This window comes from Rosa rugosa, chromosome 2 (genome assembly GCF_958449725.1).
Source record: "Rosa rugosa chromosome 2, drRosRugo1.1, whole genome shotgun sequence".
Lineage (NCBI taxonomy): Eukaryota > Viridiplantae > Streptophyta > Magnoliopsida > Rosales > Rosaceae > Rosa > Rosa rugosa.
Window position 1 is genome coordinate 60,996,010 of NC_084821.1, and position 19,392 is coordinate 61,015,401.

At 39.7% G+C, this 19,392-nt stretch overlaps 1 pseudogene; it reads right to left on the reverse strand.

Moving 5' to 3' along the window:
* Positions 1-16,465: 16,465 nt before the first annotated feature.
* Positions 16,466-17,980, reverse strand: LOC133731206 (disease resistance protein RPM1-like; annotated as a pseudogene).
* Between the last annotated feature and the right edge of the window lie 1,412 nt (positions 17,981-19,392).

The following is a 19,392-nucleotide window of genomic DNA, read 5'->3' on the forward strand; positions in this document are numbered from 1 at the left end:
TGGCCTTCCCCCTTGACCTCTGTTCATGGTTAACCGATGACAATGGTGCATATTTCCAGTGATTCTTATGGTTCCATCCTCTCGGTAACCACACAAAAACACCACATATTTCTACTTCTTCAATAATTCTCTATTCTGAGCAACAAATTACTATTCAAGTTAACATGGAGGGGGTACTATCTCAATTTTCTTTTATCTATGCTGCTATTACGGCTCTGAAGCGTAAAAAATTTTGGTCAGATTTATTGCATCTCCGGCAGAATACATATGTTCCTTGGATGGTAATTGGGGACTTTAACGCAGTTTTAGGTGTCCATGAATTCTTGGATGGGCAGCCTCCTATTCGTTTATCTTGTGAGGATTTCAGAAGTGTCACTGAGCTTTGTAATTTTTCTTATATGGATACTTCAGGAGCTTTCTTTACATGGGTTAGGGGTCCTGGGTGAAATCACATAGAACACAGCCTTGATCGTGCTTTGTGTGATACTTGCTGGAATGAGTCCTAGCAGTTAACAAGTTGCATTACACTTTTGGGAGTGGTTTCAGATCATAGGAATTTTATTGGGGGACCAAAGCCTTTCAAATTTCAATCAATGTGGCTTCTTCATCCTTCTTTTCAAGACCTTGTAGCTAATTGTTGGAGATATACTACACCTGCTGGTTGCCCAATGTACGTCACTCTTCAAAATTGGAATTACAGTGTCTTTGGGAATGTTCATAGATTTTTGGAAGGAGCTCGAGCCAAGCTAGCTGATATTCAACAAACTATGTATTCAAATGGGTTTTCTGAACATCTTTTTGCAGCTGAAGTTGAGGCCAAAACGGCAATGCTTGATGCAACTCGGCGTCAAGAAGCATTTTGGAGGGATAAGTCCAAGGCTAAGTGGCTTACTGATGGGGACAAATGCACCTCTTTCTTTCATACCTATGCTAGAAACAAGACTGTCAGAGCTCGCATAAATTGTCTTCAAATTGGTCATTCTCTTTTAACTGACTTGGAAGACATATCCAATCATGTTATAACCTTTTACCAATCATTATATGGCCCAGGTAAGCCTCCTAGGGGAATTGATGATATCTGTAATATTATTCCTAACTTAATTACAGGTGAAGAAAATGTTATGCTTACAGCTATGTCATCTCCAAAAGAGATTAAACGTACTGTTTTCTCTATAAATCCCTCCAGTTCCCCTGGTCCTGATGGGTTTCCAGGTGATTTCTGTCATAATTGTTGGGACATTGTTGGAGCAGATATTGTAGCTTTTATGCAATATTTCTTTCAGCATAACCAGTTGTACCCTAATGACAACTCTAATTTTATTGTGCTTCTCCCAAAAGTTGAAGGTGCTGACTTAATTTCCCAATTTCGACCAATTGCCTTAGCAAATTTTCTTTCCAAGATTATACCAAAATTTTTGGCTATTAGTCTGGGCTCCATTACCTCACATATTATCTCAGCTAATCAATCTGCTTTTCTGCTAGGACGCCGTATTTCTAATTGTATTGGCCTGGTCTCTGAGGGTTTCAATTTATTGGACAGAAAAATTAGAGGTGGTAATGTGGGTATAAAGGTTGATATCGCTAAAGCTTTTGACACCCTAAATTGGCAGTTCTTATTTCAGGTTCTCCATCAATTTGGTTTTTGGCCAGACTTCATGGATTATGTCAATACAATGCTTGGTTCATCAAGATTGTCAGTTATGATTAATGGTTCTCTGAAAGGTTATTTTCTTGTGCTAGAAGAGTACGTAAGGCAAGGGGACCCTTTATCCCCACTTTTATTCTGTCTCGCTGAGGAGGCGCTGTCGAGCAGAGGACTTTCCTCTCTTTTTGCTTCTCGGCATGTGAAACCTATATCCCTTTCGCGAGGTTGCTCTCTCACTCATGTCTTATATGAAGATGAGCTGTTTATATTTTTCCATGGGGATGTCTCTTCTCTCACTCGTCTGCAATCTTTTTTAGAGAGTTATGGTCAGGCTTCTGGGCAGCTGGTAAATGAAGAAAAGAGTACTTTTCATTTGGGAGATTCCTATGCTCATTGATGCATGCCAATACACCGTATATTGGGCTTTAAATATGGAAGTGCTCCGTCCACTTATTTGGGTGTCCCAATTATCAAAGGTAAACCTTATCGGTTACATCTTCAAGCTCTGGTGGATAAAGCAAAAGCTCGCCTTATGGGTTGGACATGGAAACTTCTATCTATGGCTGGGAGTGTCCAATTAGTTCATGATGTATTTCAAAGTATGCTTCTTCATAGTTTCTCTACTTATATATGGTCGTCATCACTCATTAAATACTTATCAACTTGTGCTCGCAATTTCATATGGTCTGGTGACAGAGCCATTAAAAAGCTTGTCACTGTTTCCTGGAATCAAATCTGTGCACCAAAGAAAGAAGATGGGCTTGGTCTTCGGCATCTGAAAACTCTTAACTCTGATGCTCTTCTTACTATGGGGTGGTGTGTTGTAACAGTTAATTCAGCATGGAGTGTTTTTGCCCGTCGCCGATTCTGAATCTTCCATCATATGAAGTTTAGGTATTTTGGTTCTTCAATTTGTCATGGGTTAAAGGTTTCACTTTCCCTATTGTTTCAAAATTCAAAATGGCTCATTGGGGATGGACAATTAGTTCAGTCTTGGATTGAAAAATGGCTTGATATACCCATTGTTGATAAGCTTCATGCTACAGCTTATTTTGCTAATTTGACATCTATTGTTGCTTCCTTTATCTCAAACCAAAGTTGGGCTTTGCCGGTTCGATTTTGTCAAGCCTTCTCAGATCTGGCTAAAGATATCATGCTAGTCCCCCTCCCTTTGGAACCTATCAGTGATACTCTTGTTTGGGAGCATTCAGGTGATGGGACGCTTTCATTTTCCTCTGCCTATGAACAGTTACGTCCAAAATTTTTATCGCCAACTTGGGTTTCTTCAATGTGGTGTAACTATATTCCTCCACGTTATTCCTTGCTAGCTTGGCGCTTATTTCATCATAAGTTACCTACAGATGATCAACTTCATAAGAGAGGTATTCCTATGATGTCTGTCTGTCAGCTTTGTAATTTTGGTTTTATGGAGGATCATACTCATCTCTTTTTCAACTGCTCTTTTGCTCAACATGTTTGGCAGTGGTTTGCTTGTTGTTTTGGTTGTTCTCTACCAGCCAGTGGCTCTTTGCTAGATCTTTGGAATTCTTTCACTCACAAGGCCTTTTCTACTCAATTGAAAAATCTTTGGCTTGCAGGAGGCTTGTATGTTCTTACGGCTATTTGGAAGTCTTGTAATAAGTTACGGTTTGAGAACAAAAAACTGTCACTTATGTGTGTCTTCCTATCTATTAAAGCTTGGCTTCAATTTGTTGCTCCTCATGCGCTTGGTGACATCAATTGTTGCATTGGGTGTAACACCAACCTCTAAAACCCGAAAAGAAAATCAGCTTGTTCTGTGGCACCATCCTATTTCTCCGTGGATTAAGCTCAATACTGATGGTCTTGCTAAAGGAATAAATCCAGGTCCTATAGCTTGTGTGGGTGTTTTTAAGGATTGTCAAGGTCGTTTCATTGGAGGCTTTAGCACTAGCCTTGGACACCATAATGCTTTCTTTTCTGAGCTCATGGCAGTAATCATTGGGGTTGAATTGGCTTTTAAGCTAGGTTGGCATTGTGTGGCTCGAATGTGACTCTACTAGCTAGTGTGGTTGAATGTTTCTCTAAACCATCATTTGTCCCCCCGTGGCATTTGCACATCCTATGGCTTAACTGTTTGGTTAGAACTCGAGCGATGTCTTTCTTTTCTTCTCATGTTCTTCGAGAAGGGAACACCGTCACCGATAGACTTGCTAATTTGGGTTTATCTTCAACATCTTTGGTTTGGCACACTTCCTCTCTTGCTGAAATTATTTCATTCCTATGTATGGACTCTCTGGGTTTTCCTTACTTTCGTCATGCGTAGCTGCTATTTTGCTACGGACGATATGCTACAACTTGCAGCTCTTGTTTTTTTATCAAAATGCAACTTTACCATGTTGATAAGGATGCAGCAAATGCAAGTGCGCAAAGGAATGGCCATGCAGGTGGTTTCCATGATCATGCTATCTCTTTATTATATGTTCTTCGTTCACTAGCTTTGGTTAGTTTTACTATTTCCTTTTTGTTTTGCACCTTTTGACTATGGGTTTCTTTAATCTTATTTTTATTTGTTCTGGGGGAGGTTTTGGTTTGGTTCCCATTTCCCCTTTTTGTATTTTTTTATCTATTTAATAAATTTAAATGGAGGGACGGGTGGTAGGTTCTTTGATGTGATAGCCCCCTTTCCTTCGGCCTTCGGGATTGTGGGTGGGCGCTTGACGCCCCAAATCGACTTTCACAGAGGAGCTAATATCGCCGAATCCTCTATTTATTTATTTATTTATTTTTTTAAATCATTCTACAGTTTCAAAAATGTCATCAATTAATAGACAATCAAATTTCGAATAAAATTGCGTACTCACACTTCTCAAATCACATAACCAAACCAAAACACAAAGCACTATCAAAAAAATCCAACTCAAATTTCAAAATCCACATAAATCTAAACAAAGCAAAACCCTAGGCAGTGAGAAGCACAACGCCACCGGCCTCATTGATCTTCTTCTCGGCGACTTTTGAAATGAGCTTGGTCTTCACCACCACGAGCCGGTCCGCCGCCAACTTCCCCTTGCCCAAAATCTTGAAGTAGTCGTGCTACGTCACACATCAATCAACGGCACGTCTCTTTTGGTGGCCTTTGTTGAAATACATGAAGATCAGGTCAAGAGCTCAAGAACAAGACTCTGGTCACTGTCTTTGTTGAAATGAAATTGCTCTTGTTGATAACTTTTGTTGAAGTACAATGCAGGTCCACTACTGACCAAGACTTCTAACGCGTAATTAGTCTCCTTCCACAGTTCCACGAAGATGCTATCAAGTCCCAGCATCAAGTAGATCTTGGTCAGATGCTATAAAGTTTCTACCCACGAGACTTCCCCGGTCCCAGCATCAAGTAGATCTTGGTAAGATCTTCTCAATTTTCTACCCACGAGACTTCCCCGGTCCCAGCATCAAGTAGATCTTGGTAAGATCTTCTCAATTTTCTACCCCAGTCCCAGCATCAAGTAGATCTTGGTAAGATCTTCTCAATTTTCTACCCACGAGACTTCCCCGGTCCCAGCATCAAGTAGATCTTGGTAAGATCTTCTCAATTTTCTACCCACGAGACTTCTCATTTTCTCAATGCACATGCATCCCTAAATTACACTGTTAAGCTATCTCAAGTTTATGGAATGCTTACGCATCATCTAAGTCATTAACTGTGGAAAAGGAAAAAAATAAGAGGGTTGTTAATTGTCAAAAACCCAGCTACGTTTTGGGAATCTTAAGGGGTGTCTACATTTCAGCAAAAGTTCCACTACCATAGAGTTGGGGTTGCAGGTTCCACTACCAAGAAGCTGTGGTCTATATTATAGGTAGAAACGAAACCAGTGAAAAGCAAAAAAAAAAACGTATCATGGTTAGTTCTGGATTCTGTTAATAAAATAGAAAATGTGTATGATATGAGAAAAATATGTATGTTATTATTAGGATATTTCACATGTAATATTCGTTGAAAAATTTTAAAAAAAATATTTTTAATTAATTAATACAATGTAATGCTTCCTAAGTGTGTGAGAATATGAAAGAATTCAACAAAAGAAAAGAAAGAGGACAGATAAGAAAAAGAACGAAGATAGCAGAAGAAATTTATTGTAGAAATTTTTCCTCTTTTCAATGTATCGTTTAACATTTGTGGAGTCTGTCCTTTTTTTTTTTTTTTTTTTTTTTGAAAATGTGGAGTCTGTCTTTTGTCATGTTAGAATTGATGTAAGGGTTGGAGGGATCAAAACTGTCAAAAATAGTTGTTGGGCAATCCACGTGGTAAAAGACATTTTCACTGCAGATGTTTTTAAGTAACTGACAGTTTTTTTGTAACAAAATATCTAGCTCCAGATATAGAAATGACTAATTGGAGGTAAATTAACGGATGTAAATGACAGTATTTGATACTAAGGTTGAAAACGCTTCAATAGTTCAAGAGTTAAAATATAACTAATCTAAATTCTTCCCCACCAACGGTGGTTTTCATTTCTCTACCTCAGTCTTTCTCTCTTCATGAGAAACCGCTTCCTCTGTTCTTAAGAGTTTATCCTAACACAAAATATTTGATATCATGATAATTTGGGCTTCATAATTTGCTCACATGATTGATCAGATATGGGCGATCGATATGATTGGCCTTGAAGACCCAATGTCAGGAAGAACTCATAAATGGACCATGCATCAACAACTTTTTTTTTTTTTTTTTCCAATTTTTCCTACCACCAAGGAAGACACATAAATGAAAGTGGGCAATACGCGAGTAGATTCTTCTAGCAAAGCATAGCAAATGCAAAATAATAAGCATTGGCAGCGAAAGTTTCAATGTTTGGCATACAAGAAGCTCGAGCGCTTGAAATCTAGAATCCTACAAGGCCATAAGCTTTGAATGCATAGTCCCAAAATAGTCATACTATGATCGGCAAATTGATTCGATGATGGTTTGCTTTCACTGAAATGCATATAAGCCGTCAAATTCTTATGGCAAACATGCTTCAGTCTACCATACAAGAAGCTCAATAGCACACACTAATCAATTTTCAGTAAACATCCACACGTTATTCAGTTTCCAGGCATATGTAGCATACGTCTCAAATCAGATTTTCAGTTAACCACAACAAACACAAGTATTATTACTGTATTAACTAAAATCCACCAATTGCATGAAACTAAACACAAAATTCATCACTTCCCGCCATGGAGAGCCTTCCGGAGCTGCCCATTTCAGGTGTCAATTTCTATGCAGCCATTGCCTATGTAGATCAAGGCCTCAAGCTAGCTAGAACTCTACCAGGTCTTTAAGTTATAGTACGTCAGTTTGGATCACTATAGTTAGCTGGTATTGATGCAAACATTTTTTACCTTTGCTTCCCATTGCAATGAATGATAAATGAAACCCTGCTGACCATGTTTATATATATGCATGCTACAGAAGGTATTAGTCATACCTATGTGAAGCAAATTAGGTGAAAACAGACCTGCCGCTTACTCTAATAATTCCAAATAAATTGCAAGTAACAGAAAAAGATTTGCAAAGTGCTCGATATGGATCCCCAATCTTTATTACAGAGTTACAGTTCATACTGCTAAAGTGGCATTCAATCCAACATTATAACATGCCAATGCACACAAATGATAATAAGTACAACATCAGAAATAGTCTTGAAGAGGCAAATGACAAACCGAGATCGATACTTGCATCTTGCCACACGTACAGAAAGGATTTTTCATCAAACTGCATCAAAGCTTCTTCAATATATACTTCTCAGACTTAATTGATTCTGTGAAACAAGAGAAAAAAACATTTATTTTGTAAATGTTTCTTTTATTGCATATATTATGTGGCTTGAAACACTAAATTGGACACATTTAGATTTCATAGCTGTGTACCGTTTCTTGTATAGTATGATAAAATGCTAAATATATGTACCTTTCAGGAGAAAGAAATACTATGCCAAGTTTTCGTGGACCCACTTGAATGATTGCTCGAAAACATGTGTGACCTCAAGAATGTGTTATACTTTAGAGCGATCCTCACCTCCTTTCTGAATAGGTTGTGTCACTTCAATGGGAACAAATGCTAGTCCTAAATATTGTAGATTAGAAAAGTATTCAAGGCCCAGTGGCACTATCTTCAATTTCATGCAGCTTTGAACTGATAAGTTCCCGAGATTTGGCATAACCCCTTTTTCTATAGTTATCTTTTTCACCGAGGCAAAATTCAACAACTCCAACCTCTCCAGCTTTGCAAAGCCTCTGCGGAAACACAACTCTTCCCTAACATATCTGTAATACCCCGGAAATTCGTTATTATTTTCCAAGGATTTTCCGGAATTATTTTAGTGGTTGTTGGTACGAGTACGTGGTTTGGGAATGGAGTGAAATTATTTTCAGACGAATAATTATCTAGGAAGCGTCATTTTAGGGGGGGCGAAGGTTGACTTTTTATACGTTGGGTTTCTCCGAAAACTTCCTTCATGAAAGTCGTAGAGTGCGTCGATACTAGTTCGTGGACATATGACACGTGAAAATCGAAGTTCGTATGAAGAAGTTATGGCTTTCGGAAAAACTTTCCATTTTAGAATAAAGTCCAAAAAAATCCGAAAATTGCAAACAAGGACACAATTTCCAAAATTGGAAATCAGCCCCTGTTCTTTCTCTCTCTCTCTCTCTCTCTCTCTCTCCCCGAGCCCGGTTTTCCCTCTTCCACGTTTTCCGGCCATTTCTCCCTCCTCCGACCACCATAGGACGTCAAACAACTTGGGTTCTCTTCGTCTCATCCTCCTCTAGAAGTTTGTGGAAGGATTGAAGCAAGATTCGAGCTGTGGAAGGAGCTACATCGACTGGAAGAGACCGCGCTGCAAATTGCCTTTGTCGGAATTGGAGATTCCGGCCACCATAGCCGGTGATTATTGAGGGCTTTTGGAACCCAGAGGACGTAGATGCTTTTCCCCCAAGTGGCTTGCATCAATTCAAAGCGTGGAGGTTGAATTTTGGAATTGAAATTCTAGGATTTCACCGGATTTCCGAGCTTTCGAGGTAAATTCTAGCCATATGGCTTCGATTCAGACTTTGTGATAGTTGGGAAAGTTGTTGTACATGTTGTGAAGAAGATTTTTGGTTTAGGAAGTGTGGCCAAATTTTGAGTTTGACGGCGGCGGCGCCACCGTCTGTGGCTGTGGTTTCCAGCAACTTCCGGCCACCCCAAGGACAGTTTTTGTCCCTCTTTTCAATCTACACATTGATACGAACGTGTCGATGTATAATACTTAATTTTTGGAGATCGTATGAGCATATTAGGGTTTTTGTGATTTTGATTCACTCGGTTTTCTATCCGTGAGGATCCGACTGTGGAATCGACTTATGGTTTCGTTATAGCGATCGTAGAAGTGTTCCAAAGACTTTCAGTGGTCTCGGATGACGTTTCACCTCGATTGGCGTTACTTTTGTGGATTTTAGTTCAAAACGGGGGTTTCGGACTTTAATCGCTTGTGATTTGTGTACTAGTTGAGACCGTATGTGATTAAGTACTTGACGAGGTATTCTTGGACGGATATTTTGTGGTTGTGCTACTCTGTTCTGTATAGAAGACGCAGCAGGATTCAGAGGTGAGTAATCTCACAATGTTCATTTACGAACGTATTTACTTGTTATTTGGAATTAATTGGTTAATTTTGAATCGCTTTCGAAAATGAATATTTGTTTGAAATGATATGAACTCGATCGACTACGGTTCATAGGACTGCGGTTCATATGTATGAAAATGAGTGTAAGTTTAAACATGATTTTCTTGAGTTTTGCGATTGTTAACTATAGTTGGTATTAGTGGCATTCCTGAGTGAATGACCACGTATATATATATATTTACATGAAATATGTATATCTTTATGGGTTGAAGGGTGATTTAAGCAATATGGATTGATAGGTTTCATTCTATTGTTTTGAGGCTTGACTTTTTGGGAGACAATGTGTTAGGAATTGGGAATTTCTATTGTTTGAAAAGTGTCAAAATTTGGTGTGAGTTGCTTGAACAGATTTGAAATGTTTTGACCAAACGACCGGGGGTCTGAAGATCTGAGAGTCACGGGTTGTGATTTCTTATTTTGAGTTGATTTAACATTTTGGGTCCAGAGCGACTTGCTTAATGTTTTGATCTGGCGATCGGGGAGGTCTGATGATCGGAGGTCACGGGGTGACATCTCCTTTTGATTTAGTTTAACATTTTGGGTCCAGAGTGACTTGCTTAATGTTTTGATCTAAAGACTGGGGAGGTCTGAGGATTGAGAGTCACAGGTTGTGATGTCTCCTTTGAGAGTTGAGTAACATTTTGGTCCTGAGTGACCGCTTTAAAATGTTTTGATCTGACGACCGGGGAGGTCTGAAGATTCGGAGTCGCTGGGAGTGACCTCAGACATATGTATCGGGACTTCACGCCTTTGGCCGGGTGAGTGGATACGATCAGTTAGAGTTCTAGGCTGTTGCCATTGTACATCATGGGGAGTAGCGGGGAGCTGCTTGATGCTCATGAGTACGTGTTTTAAAAGGGAGTTTCGGGAATTCTTTCTTTTAAATGTCCAGGGTGGACTTGTGTATCATATTGAATTGTTAGAGTTTCAATTAATATGATTTTGTCACGGGGTGACTTTGGTTGTTTTGAGTACGTGTTTTAAAAGGGAGTTTCAGGAATTCTTTATTTTAAATGTCCAGGGTGGACTTGTTTATCATATTTAAATTGTCAGAGTTTCAATTTATATGATTTGGTCACTGAGTTGGCTTTTATTGTCCAGGTTGGACCAAAGTATCATATTTTAATTGTTAGAGTTTCAATTGATATGATTTGTTGTGTTGTTGATTTTCATTATCCAGGTTGGATTGATTTATCATATTTTAATTGTCAGAGTTTCAATTAATATGATTTCGTCACGGGGTGACTCATGTTGTGTCTTTTGGGAAAAGAATATTGTTTTGGGAAGCATGGTATATGTTCCTTTTTCTCGAGTTGAAAGGTTTAAAAGGAAAAAAAATTTCAGGTATTTTGTATTGATAGTTGAACCATGATCACGTATGTATAATTATGGGATTATATATTGATTTTTAATTGTGTTTAAAAATCGGGGCGTGACAATATGCATTACAAAGAGAGAGCATTGTCAAATTCACTTTGAGGTTGTAAGTCTTCTTCACATCATGACCAATGCAAATACAGAGCTGTGAGGCTATGCAATGAAGAAAACCAAGGTACTACGTTTTGCAGTCTGCCAAACAAATAAAGCTTTGGATTAATTTCAGTTTACCCCCCTGAGATTTGGGGGTGTCATCATTTCACCCCCCCCCCCTCGACTCTCAATTTCACTTTTTTACCCCCTAAGCTTTCCAATTTTTGTCTTCCATGCCCAATCTCTGATGTTCCGTCCAAATTGGACGTTAAATCCGAACGTTGAGGGCTAAAATAGTCATTTCAAGACAAAAAAACCAAAAAAGAAAAAAAAAACTCCCTCTCTCTCTTCTCTTCTGCAACTCCCTCTCTCTCTTCTGCAAACCATTTTCATCTCCTAAATAAACCCAAAACAGAGCACATGCATAAACCCATCAAACACCCCCCAAAATTCCAACCCCAAATCCCACATGCATTATCAAAATCAACCAAACCCAATTCACCTACCACTTTCCCGACCCGACTCCACTCACCGCCGTGCCAATCCCAATGCCGCCGCAGCTTCCCGAGTTCTTCTCTTTTCTTTCCCGAGAGAGAGAGAGAGAGAGAGAGAGAGAGAGAGAGAGAGAGAGAGAGAGAGAGAGAGAGAGAGAGAGAGAGAGAGAGAGAGAGAGAGGAATTGATAGTGAAGCTGCTATGGCCGGATTTGCTGGAGATTGGGCTATACTAATCTAGTATTCAATAACTCACATTACACATAACAAAGGCCAATGAATTGAAGCCCAAAGCATAACTCCAAAATTAAAATAATGGGTTTTGAGGGGCTGACTGAGCCTCCTCACCACCACCACCAACAGCGGCGCGTGGCTTCACGAGCCACCATACCAACCCCCAATTCCAATCAACCTGTCTAGCTCAAAATCATCTCCACAACAAACCCAACAATTTCTATACCTGAAACAACAACCAAATCCAAGCAAAAGTGGTCGGAAATTCAACTCAAAAGTCAAGAAATTCGACGGTACTGTTCACGTTCTCAAACACCTTCAATTCTTCCTCCACCGGCCGTGAGAAGCTGCAAGAGGTTAGGGATGAAGGTTAGCATCGCCCCAGCAACCAAAACCCCAAAGAAATCTGGCCGGAAACAGCGGGAAACCGGATATCGAAGAAATCTCCGATTTCCCCTTTTCTGGAAATTCCACTTCGATTCTCTCAAAACAAAGCTACCCAATTCGAAATTCTTACCTTAGATGCAAGAGGAGGAAGAAAGGATCCTTTAATGGCCTGTGATGAGCCCGGCAATGGTCCGGCGGCTGTGATTTCACCGGAAATTGGGTACGGGTCCAAAGGGAAGAAAAAAAAGGGGGGCTAGAGGTCGGGTTCGATTTCAAGGAGGTTGATTGTGGGGTGGGTGGGGGTGGGGGGTCGAGGGTGAGGAAGTCGTAGGTGGAGGAGGTGAGGGAGACAATGTGGTGGCTCAAGGCTGAGCTGCCGAGCTGGGAGAAGTTGTCGTCGTGGTTGAATAGATTGGAAGAAACGCAACCCCCATGTTGGTGTTGCTTGTCTCGAACTCTGAGCTCAAAGTGTGAAGGAGTGAGAGTGAAGAAGAAGAAGAAGAAGAAAGGAGGAAGAGACAAGAGGTTGGGATATAGTATACAGCGAGGCGAAAGTTGCAGAGTGAGTGAGTGAGAGAGAGAGAGAGAGAGAGAGAGAGAGAGAGAGAGAGAGAGAGAGAGAGAGAGAGAGATGGGAAGAGAGGGAGAGAAGAAAAGTGAAGAAAGGGGGAGTGAGAAGGAAGCGTCCGAAAGTGAAAAAGAGAGGAAGCAAAAAAGAGTTTTTTTTTTTCCTTTTTTTGGTCATAAAATGACCATTTTAGCCCTCAAAGTGGGCCCCATTATGAGATTAACGTCCAATTTGGACGGAGCATCAGAGATTGGGCACGGAAGACAAAAATTGGAAAGTTTACGGGGTAAAAAAGTGAAATTGAAAGTCGGAGGGGTGAAATGATGACACCCCCAAACCTCAGGAAGGTAAACTGAAATTAATCCTAAAGCTTTCAAAGGTGCGAAAGAGGTGGACAATGTGCTTGCACCAGAAGAATTTTCTCTTCATTACTTGCCATTAAACCCATACGTTGAAGCAGAGTCATCTTCTTAATTGAAACCCAAAGGTCAATCTCATCTCTTACAGATTTGAAAACTACAAGGAAAAGATCATAAATGAGCCATCCAATGGCATAAGCAAAAGCAAAGTTCTAAATAGTACTGCTACTAAATGTATTTAATTCCAGACGCTGAGCACGCAATTGTGGTACGTTAGAATTAAGTAGTTCTACAAATGCTCTTAGAAAAACTCCCAACGTCATAGACAAAGAAACACTACTAACTACTAGACAAAAGAAACAAACTAAAATGCATAGATTGGGCTGAAACTCACTACCTACCCCGGAAAAATTAGTAGGGAATTATTTAAAAATAAAAAATAAATAAATAAAAACTAAAGCTAAATAAGCAGCAACCAAATTTGGCCCAAAGGAAGAGGCAGAGCCTAAAGCCCAACAGAACTGGCCTAGCCCAGTTCCAGCCTCCACCACTCTATGCATAAACAGAAGTAGATAGACTTGTTCAGAAAATCCCTACTCGTAATTGGCACCTGCATTAATCAGCTATGATATAGGGATGTTTGGTTAAACCTGTCTTTGTATGAAGAATGGTGGTTGTATACCAATCTTGATTTTGAATGTGCTTTTCTGTTCTGTAAAATGCTCGGTTTCACATTTGTTTCACTAAACTGAATGGCTGCAGGTCATCAGACTCGCCAGGAAACTGCCTACAGGTGATATCGGTAGACTAAAGACATGTGTCTAAGGAGCAAGAAGAAGAATTGGATGAAGATGACCTTACACAACCGCGAGAGTGATATTGCCATACATAACCCTCTTTAATTTACAATGTATTGATCCTAGTGCATTCTTATACATGGAATTTTCAAGTGGTTTTTTTTTTCTTTTTCCTCTCTATGAAAAGAGCTTATCTTGTAATTTAAAACCACATTGCCTTGGCCTGTTTAGTATTAGCTCCCTATGTATTAACACTTGACATTATTTAAGACTTCTGTGTGGTTTGTGGGTTTGTAGTGGGCCTTTCACATTTTGCAGCTGAAAAGATGTATATGCATAATAAGCTAAAAAAAAATGCCAAGTTCCACGGAATTGAAAAATGAAATAGCTTCTATAACCCAGTAAAGTTTCTCATGCAAGCTGCAACATATGTTCAAGCTTCTCAAGGAAGCTACAACATATGTTCAAAGCTTCTCGAGGAATGGTTAAGCTTCTTTTATATAACTAACTCCTCCATAAACCCCCTTGGGAAGACTTAAAGGTCTGGGTCAAGCAAAGTGCTCGAAGAGCAACTCCAGAATGTTGAAAATCATGGTGTGATGATGAAGATACCAGAAAGCATGAAAGATTGGCTATGGAGTTGTGTATCAAAACCCTAAGATTTGTGAGAGCGAAGAAGACGATGAAGAAAGAGAAAAAGAGAGCTGAACAGAATTGGATATTTCTGTGTGTTTGTTACAATGCTTAAATGGCTAACCACTTATCTGGTAACACTTATCCTATTTATACTGACTTAGAGCTAATTATTTTGTTGACTATTGACTATGACCATCAGCATTTGACTTGTACTCTCTTAACACAGAACAACAGCAACAAGAAGAAGAAGCATAGCAGCAGCGACATGCAAGAAGGCGATGATAACTCGACAGCTGAGGCAGGGTAAATCTCAGCATGTGTTTGATTGTTCTGTTTCTCTTTCAGCTTGGTTTTCCAAATTTGACCCCTTAAAAGGTGTTTGCAAACATCTAAACATGGAGTACCTTCCTACAATTTGTTGTTGCTAAATTAGACATCTCATTTGAAATGAATTTTTTTGCTACTTAGATTCGGTCTTAATTAGTTGCTATGTTGTAATTTCAGGAGCAGAACTTATAAACTGTCTTAATTAGTTACGGAGAGAACAACTTACAAACTTTCTGATATGTCTAATACCTGATGCTCTATGAAGCTGTAAAGACAAGAAGAAATCCCGCAAGACCAAGGAAACCGGATGGACTGGTGGAGAAGACTGTGGCACGTGGCGCTGCTACTGTCATTCTAAAACCAAGGGGATGTGGAATCCTTACACTGTCATACGTGGACAGGCCAGCTGATCCAGTGGTGCACTGGTGCCCAAGGTTGTTGGAAAGAAGCGCAAGGCAGGCCTGCCTATATATATTTTCCGCCTCAAGGAGCACGTCAGAGCTGCCCGCCTTGAGGGACAATCCACAGCTTCCAGCCTTTCAGAGCCGCCGGTTTCGGGTGCCATATCTCATGTAGCCAGTTGCCAAAGTAGCCATTTTCTATTCAACCATTGCCTATGTAAGTTACAAGGAAGGAAAAAAAAAAAATTGGGGCACCTTGTATGTTTTGTGGTTCTCCTTTAGACATTACAAATAAATTGCAAGTACAGTAAATGAGTTGTAAGTGCTTGATATGGATATCGAATCTTTATTACAATGCAAACTGCTAAAGTAGCATTCAATCTCACATTATTACATGCCAATGCACACAAACAATAATAAGTACAACATCAGAATTAGTTGTGAAGAGGCAAATGACAAACCGAGATCGATCCTTGCATCTTTCCACACGTACAGAAAGGATTCTTCATCGAACTACCTCAAATCTTCTTCAATACATACTTGTCAGACTTGATTGGTTCTGCAAAAGGTGTAACAAGAGAAAAAACAAATATTTGGTAAATCTTTCTTTCATTGCATATGTTACGTGGCTGGGAACACTAAATTGCACACATTTAGCTTTCATTGTTGTGTAGCATTTATTGTATAGTATGATATAAGGCTAAATATATGTACCTTGCAGGAGAAAGAAACACTAGGCCAAGTTTTCATGTACCCGCTTGGATGATTGTTGGAAAACATGAAAGATCTCAGGGATGTGTTGTACCTTAGACTGATCCTCACCTCCTCTCCGAATGGGCTGTATAATTTCTATTGGAAAAATTTCTAGGCCCAAAGTTTGTATATTAGAAATGTATTCAAGGCCCAGTCGCACGGTCTTCAACTCCATGCAGCTGTCAACCCATAAGTACCGGAGATTTGGCATCACCCCTTTTTCTATAGTTATCTTTTTCACCGAGGCAAAATTCAATAACTCCAACCGCTCCAGATTTACAAAGCCTCTGCGGAAACACAACTCTTGCCCAACATATGCATTCCAAAGATCAAGTCTTGTCGGATGGGGAATGCTTCAATTTGAGGTAGTAAATCCTCTTCAAGTCTAAACCAACGCAGAGACAAATGTACGAGGCTCTGCAGCGAAGAAAACCAAGGTATTACGTTTTGCAGTCTGCCGATCAAATAAAGTGTTCGATGGTGCGGAAGAGGTGGACATTGTGCTTTCACCGGAAGGATTTCCTCTTCATTACTTGCCATTAAAACCATAGATTGAAGCAGATTCAACTTTTCAATTGAGACCTAAAGGTCAATCTCATCTCTTTCTTTCACATTCGATATACTGACTCTTAAGTTGAGTCCTGTTGCCAATAAGTCAACTAGTCCCCTTCTGATTCAATCATTGATAAACTTTGCAATTTCTGCAACTAACAAACATTTGATGGCATTTTTATCCCACTCACATATTTGAAGTCCAGAAGGTTTCCAGTGTAGCAATACATAACAAGATAGCGCAGGTTCAACAACTTTGCAATTCCTTGTGCAAGTGTTGCTATCTTAGCATCCTTGATGTTCAGAAATTGAAGGTTGCGGAGACGCCCTATGGACTCCGGAAGGTCCTTGATTAAAGTGTTCCTCAAATTTAAATATCTCAAGTTGAACAAGTAAACAACGGCATCTGGTAGTTTATCAATTTGGACATCCTCCAAATCTAGAGTCCTCAACAATTTATATCGAGAAACCAGTGTTTTTAAGAAAGAAATTGAGGACATGTCAGTTGCAAAGACAAGAAGAGAACGAACCTTTGACATACCCGGCCATGATTTAATTTCTCCTTCCAATTTGTGAATTAACAAGCGACGGGTTGAGATGTCTTCCATTACTTCTCTCCCACTGTATACAAGACCAAACTTTTCCTACATGGCTGTCGACAAAGCAAGTTCTCGCATCAGATCATGATCTTAACATGTTTTGACCTTCTTGTACCTGTACTTACATAAGCATTTGCAAGCATAATTAGCTATAATGAGCCACGCTCATGCTACCGCCAGCGGTACCAACTCCCGCCAAAGGAGTGACCTACGGGAACATAGCCAAGCAGGCTACCTCCTGAGCCCCGGCTTACCCCCAGATCACCGCTGACGCTCCGCCACGCGCCGCGCCAAGACAGCATCAGAAGCTCCAAAAGCTGGAAACTGAAGCATATCAGTCCCACATCGAAAACATGGAGAAAATCAGCTCCCTCCTCACCTATAAAAGGTTCTCTCCTCTCTCCTCATTAATGACGCATTTACTACTTACATATTGTTACTGTGTCAACATAAATACATTGACTAACTTAGGCATCGGAGAAGAGAATACTGCCCAACGCGGTCTCCTTCTGACGCCCTCCGTATTTTACTTGACAGGTAGCGGAAGCTCTGAGAATATCACAAGTAGCGGTCCGCCCATTGGACCAGCGTTAACCAAGGTTTAGCTACCGCTGAATCTTAGACATCAACAGTACCATTTCTATTTACAACTTGTAACACGCTACGGAAACAGAGCTCCATAAGATTGTCGTCTGCAACTTCTTCTGGTGTGACCCCTTTCACATGTTCAACAAATCCTTCGTCTATCCACAATCTAGTGAGCCTTTTTCTTTTAATTACAAAATCTTCTGGGAATAGAGAGCAATAGAGGAAGCAATGTTTCAATTGAGATGGCAAATCATTGAAACTCAGCAACAACATGTTTTTAACAGGGTCTAGCAATGAATTTCTATGTAGATGCCAATTGAAGCTGTTGAGGACTTTATCCCATTGATCCACTGACTTCTTAGAAGACATAAGACCACCTATAGACACATTAGCCAAAGGAAGGCCCTTACACTTCTCCACAAGTTGGCAAGCTAATTGTTTTGTGCAGCCCCCTTGAAAGTTGAGCCCCACTTTGCTTCTCATACATGTGATACATGAATTCGTCAATGATATCTTCAACTTCATAGGCCAAGTCTCCGATGCTTGCAACCCACAATCTCTCCTTCAGTTTTTGCTTTGTTGGCCTCCGCATCCACTAGGAAAGCTTTCATGCTTAGAAGCTCCTCCTTAATCTTTTCAACTTCATCACGAACACCGGCTACGGTTGTTCCTTCATTCTCAAGAATTGTCAAAAGTTTTCAAATTAAGACATCCGTTGCAGATAAGGCCATAGTAGCCATCTGTCAGTATACTCTTGATCTCTCTGTAAAGAAGAGAAAAGGTTCAACAACAATTAATAAAATCCGTAGCTGAACAAGTAAGGGTGACGAGTATTTCCAACAGCACAAAACTAATATCGAAATAAATTGGCTTGCTCTTTAAAGAATAAAAGGTGTAGAACCACGTACCAGATGTGGATGGATCTTGCTGATAAGATGTGAAATCTCACAGAAAAACTGCAGTGATCTGTTTCAATTCAATGAAGAACTAGACTTGATCTAACGGTTCTCTCTAGTAAACAACTCAAGAAGAAGACTTAGGGCGCAACTTTTCTAAAATGTAGTTGCTATGATTCATATGTAGTTTACAGAGAAAGTATGCTGAACCTACCTCAGTCGAAAACAAACATCAAAGATTTTTGACGCATAGTTTTCCATCAGTCTAGTTATCTTCTAAATTGCTCTGAAACATTATATTAAGAAGAGTTTGGACTCTAGTAAATAGTAATAATTCATGACACTATTACTATTGCTGGGAGGAGTTGGCATTTCATATTACTATATTAGCAAGACTATTTGAATATTCTTTTCTGCTGCATACAATCCTTAAATTAACCAAACTGAAGATCTTTTAGTTATTCAAATAAATTGATGTTCAGAATCAGGATCCTAATCATACCAAAAACATCTATGTTCACCCCTGGAACAAATCTACAACTTGCCAGTGAGATGGGCAGGGTCCACAAATCACCGGATCTTGAATTGTGGTTTGCCACAAAATCTATCAAAAACTACATACAACAATAAAAAATTCTCAGTTTGTCACGACCTTTTTGGTCTTCCTCACCATTTTCACTGCTGAATGTTTGAAAATATGTTAGGATGATTTTGTTCGGAAGATGACCATGATCGAGGACTGTGTGCCTTCTCTCGTAGAGTCGTACCAAACAAAAATGATACGGAAGGAGAGTCGTACCGAAGAGATGTTTTAAGTAACTAATGTTGAATGTTAATGTGCCTTGTCAAACTAGGATTAGTTCTATAGTTGTAATAGGAGAGATTTCCTACTCCGAATTAGAATAGGAATCATTGTTACTCTAAGGAATTATACCTTTGTTATCCCTATATATAGGGCTCCTATTATCAATGAATGGATACAATTCTCTCATCAATCTC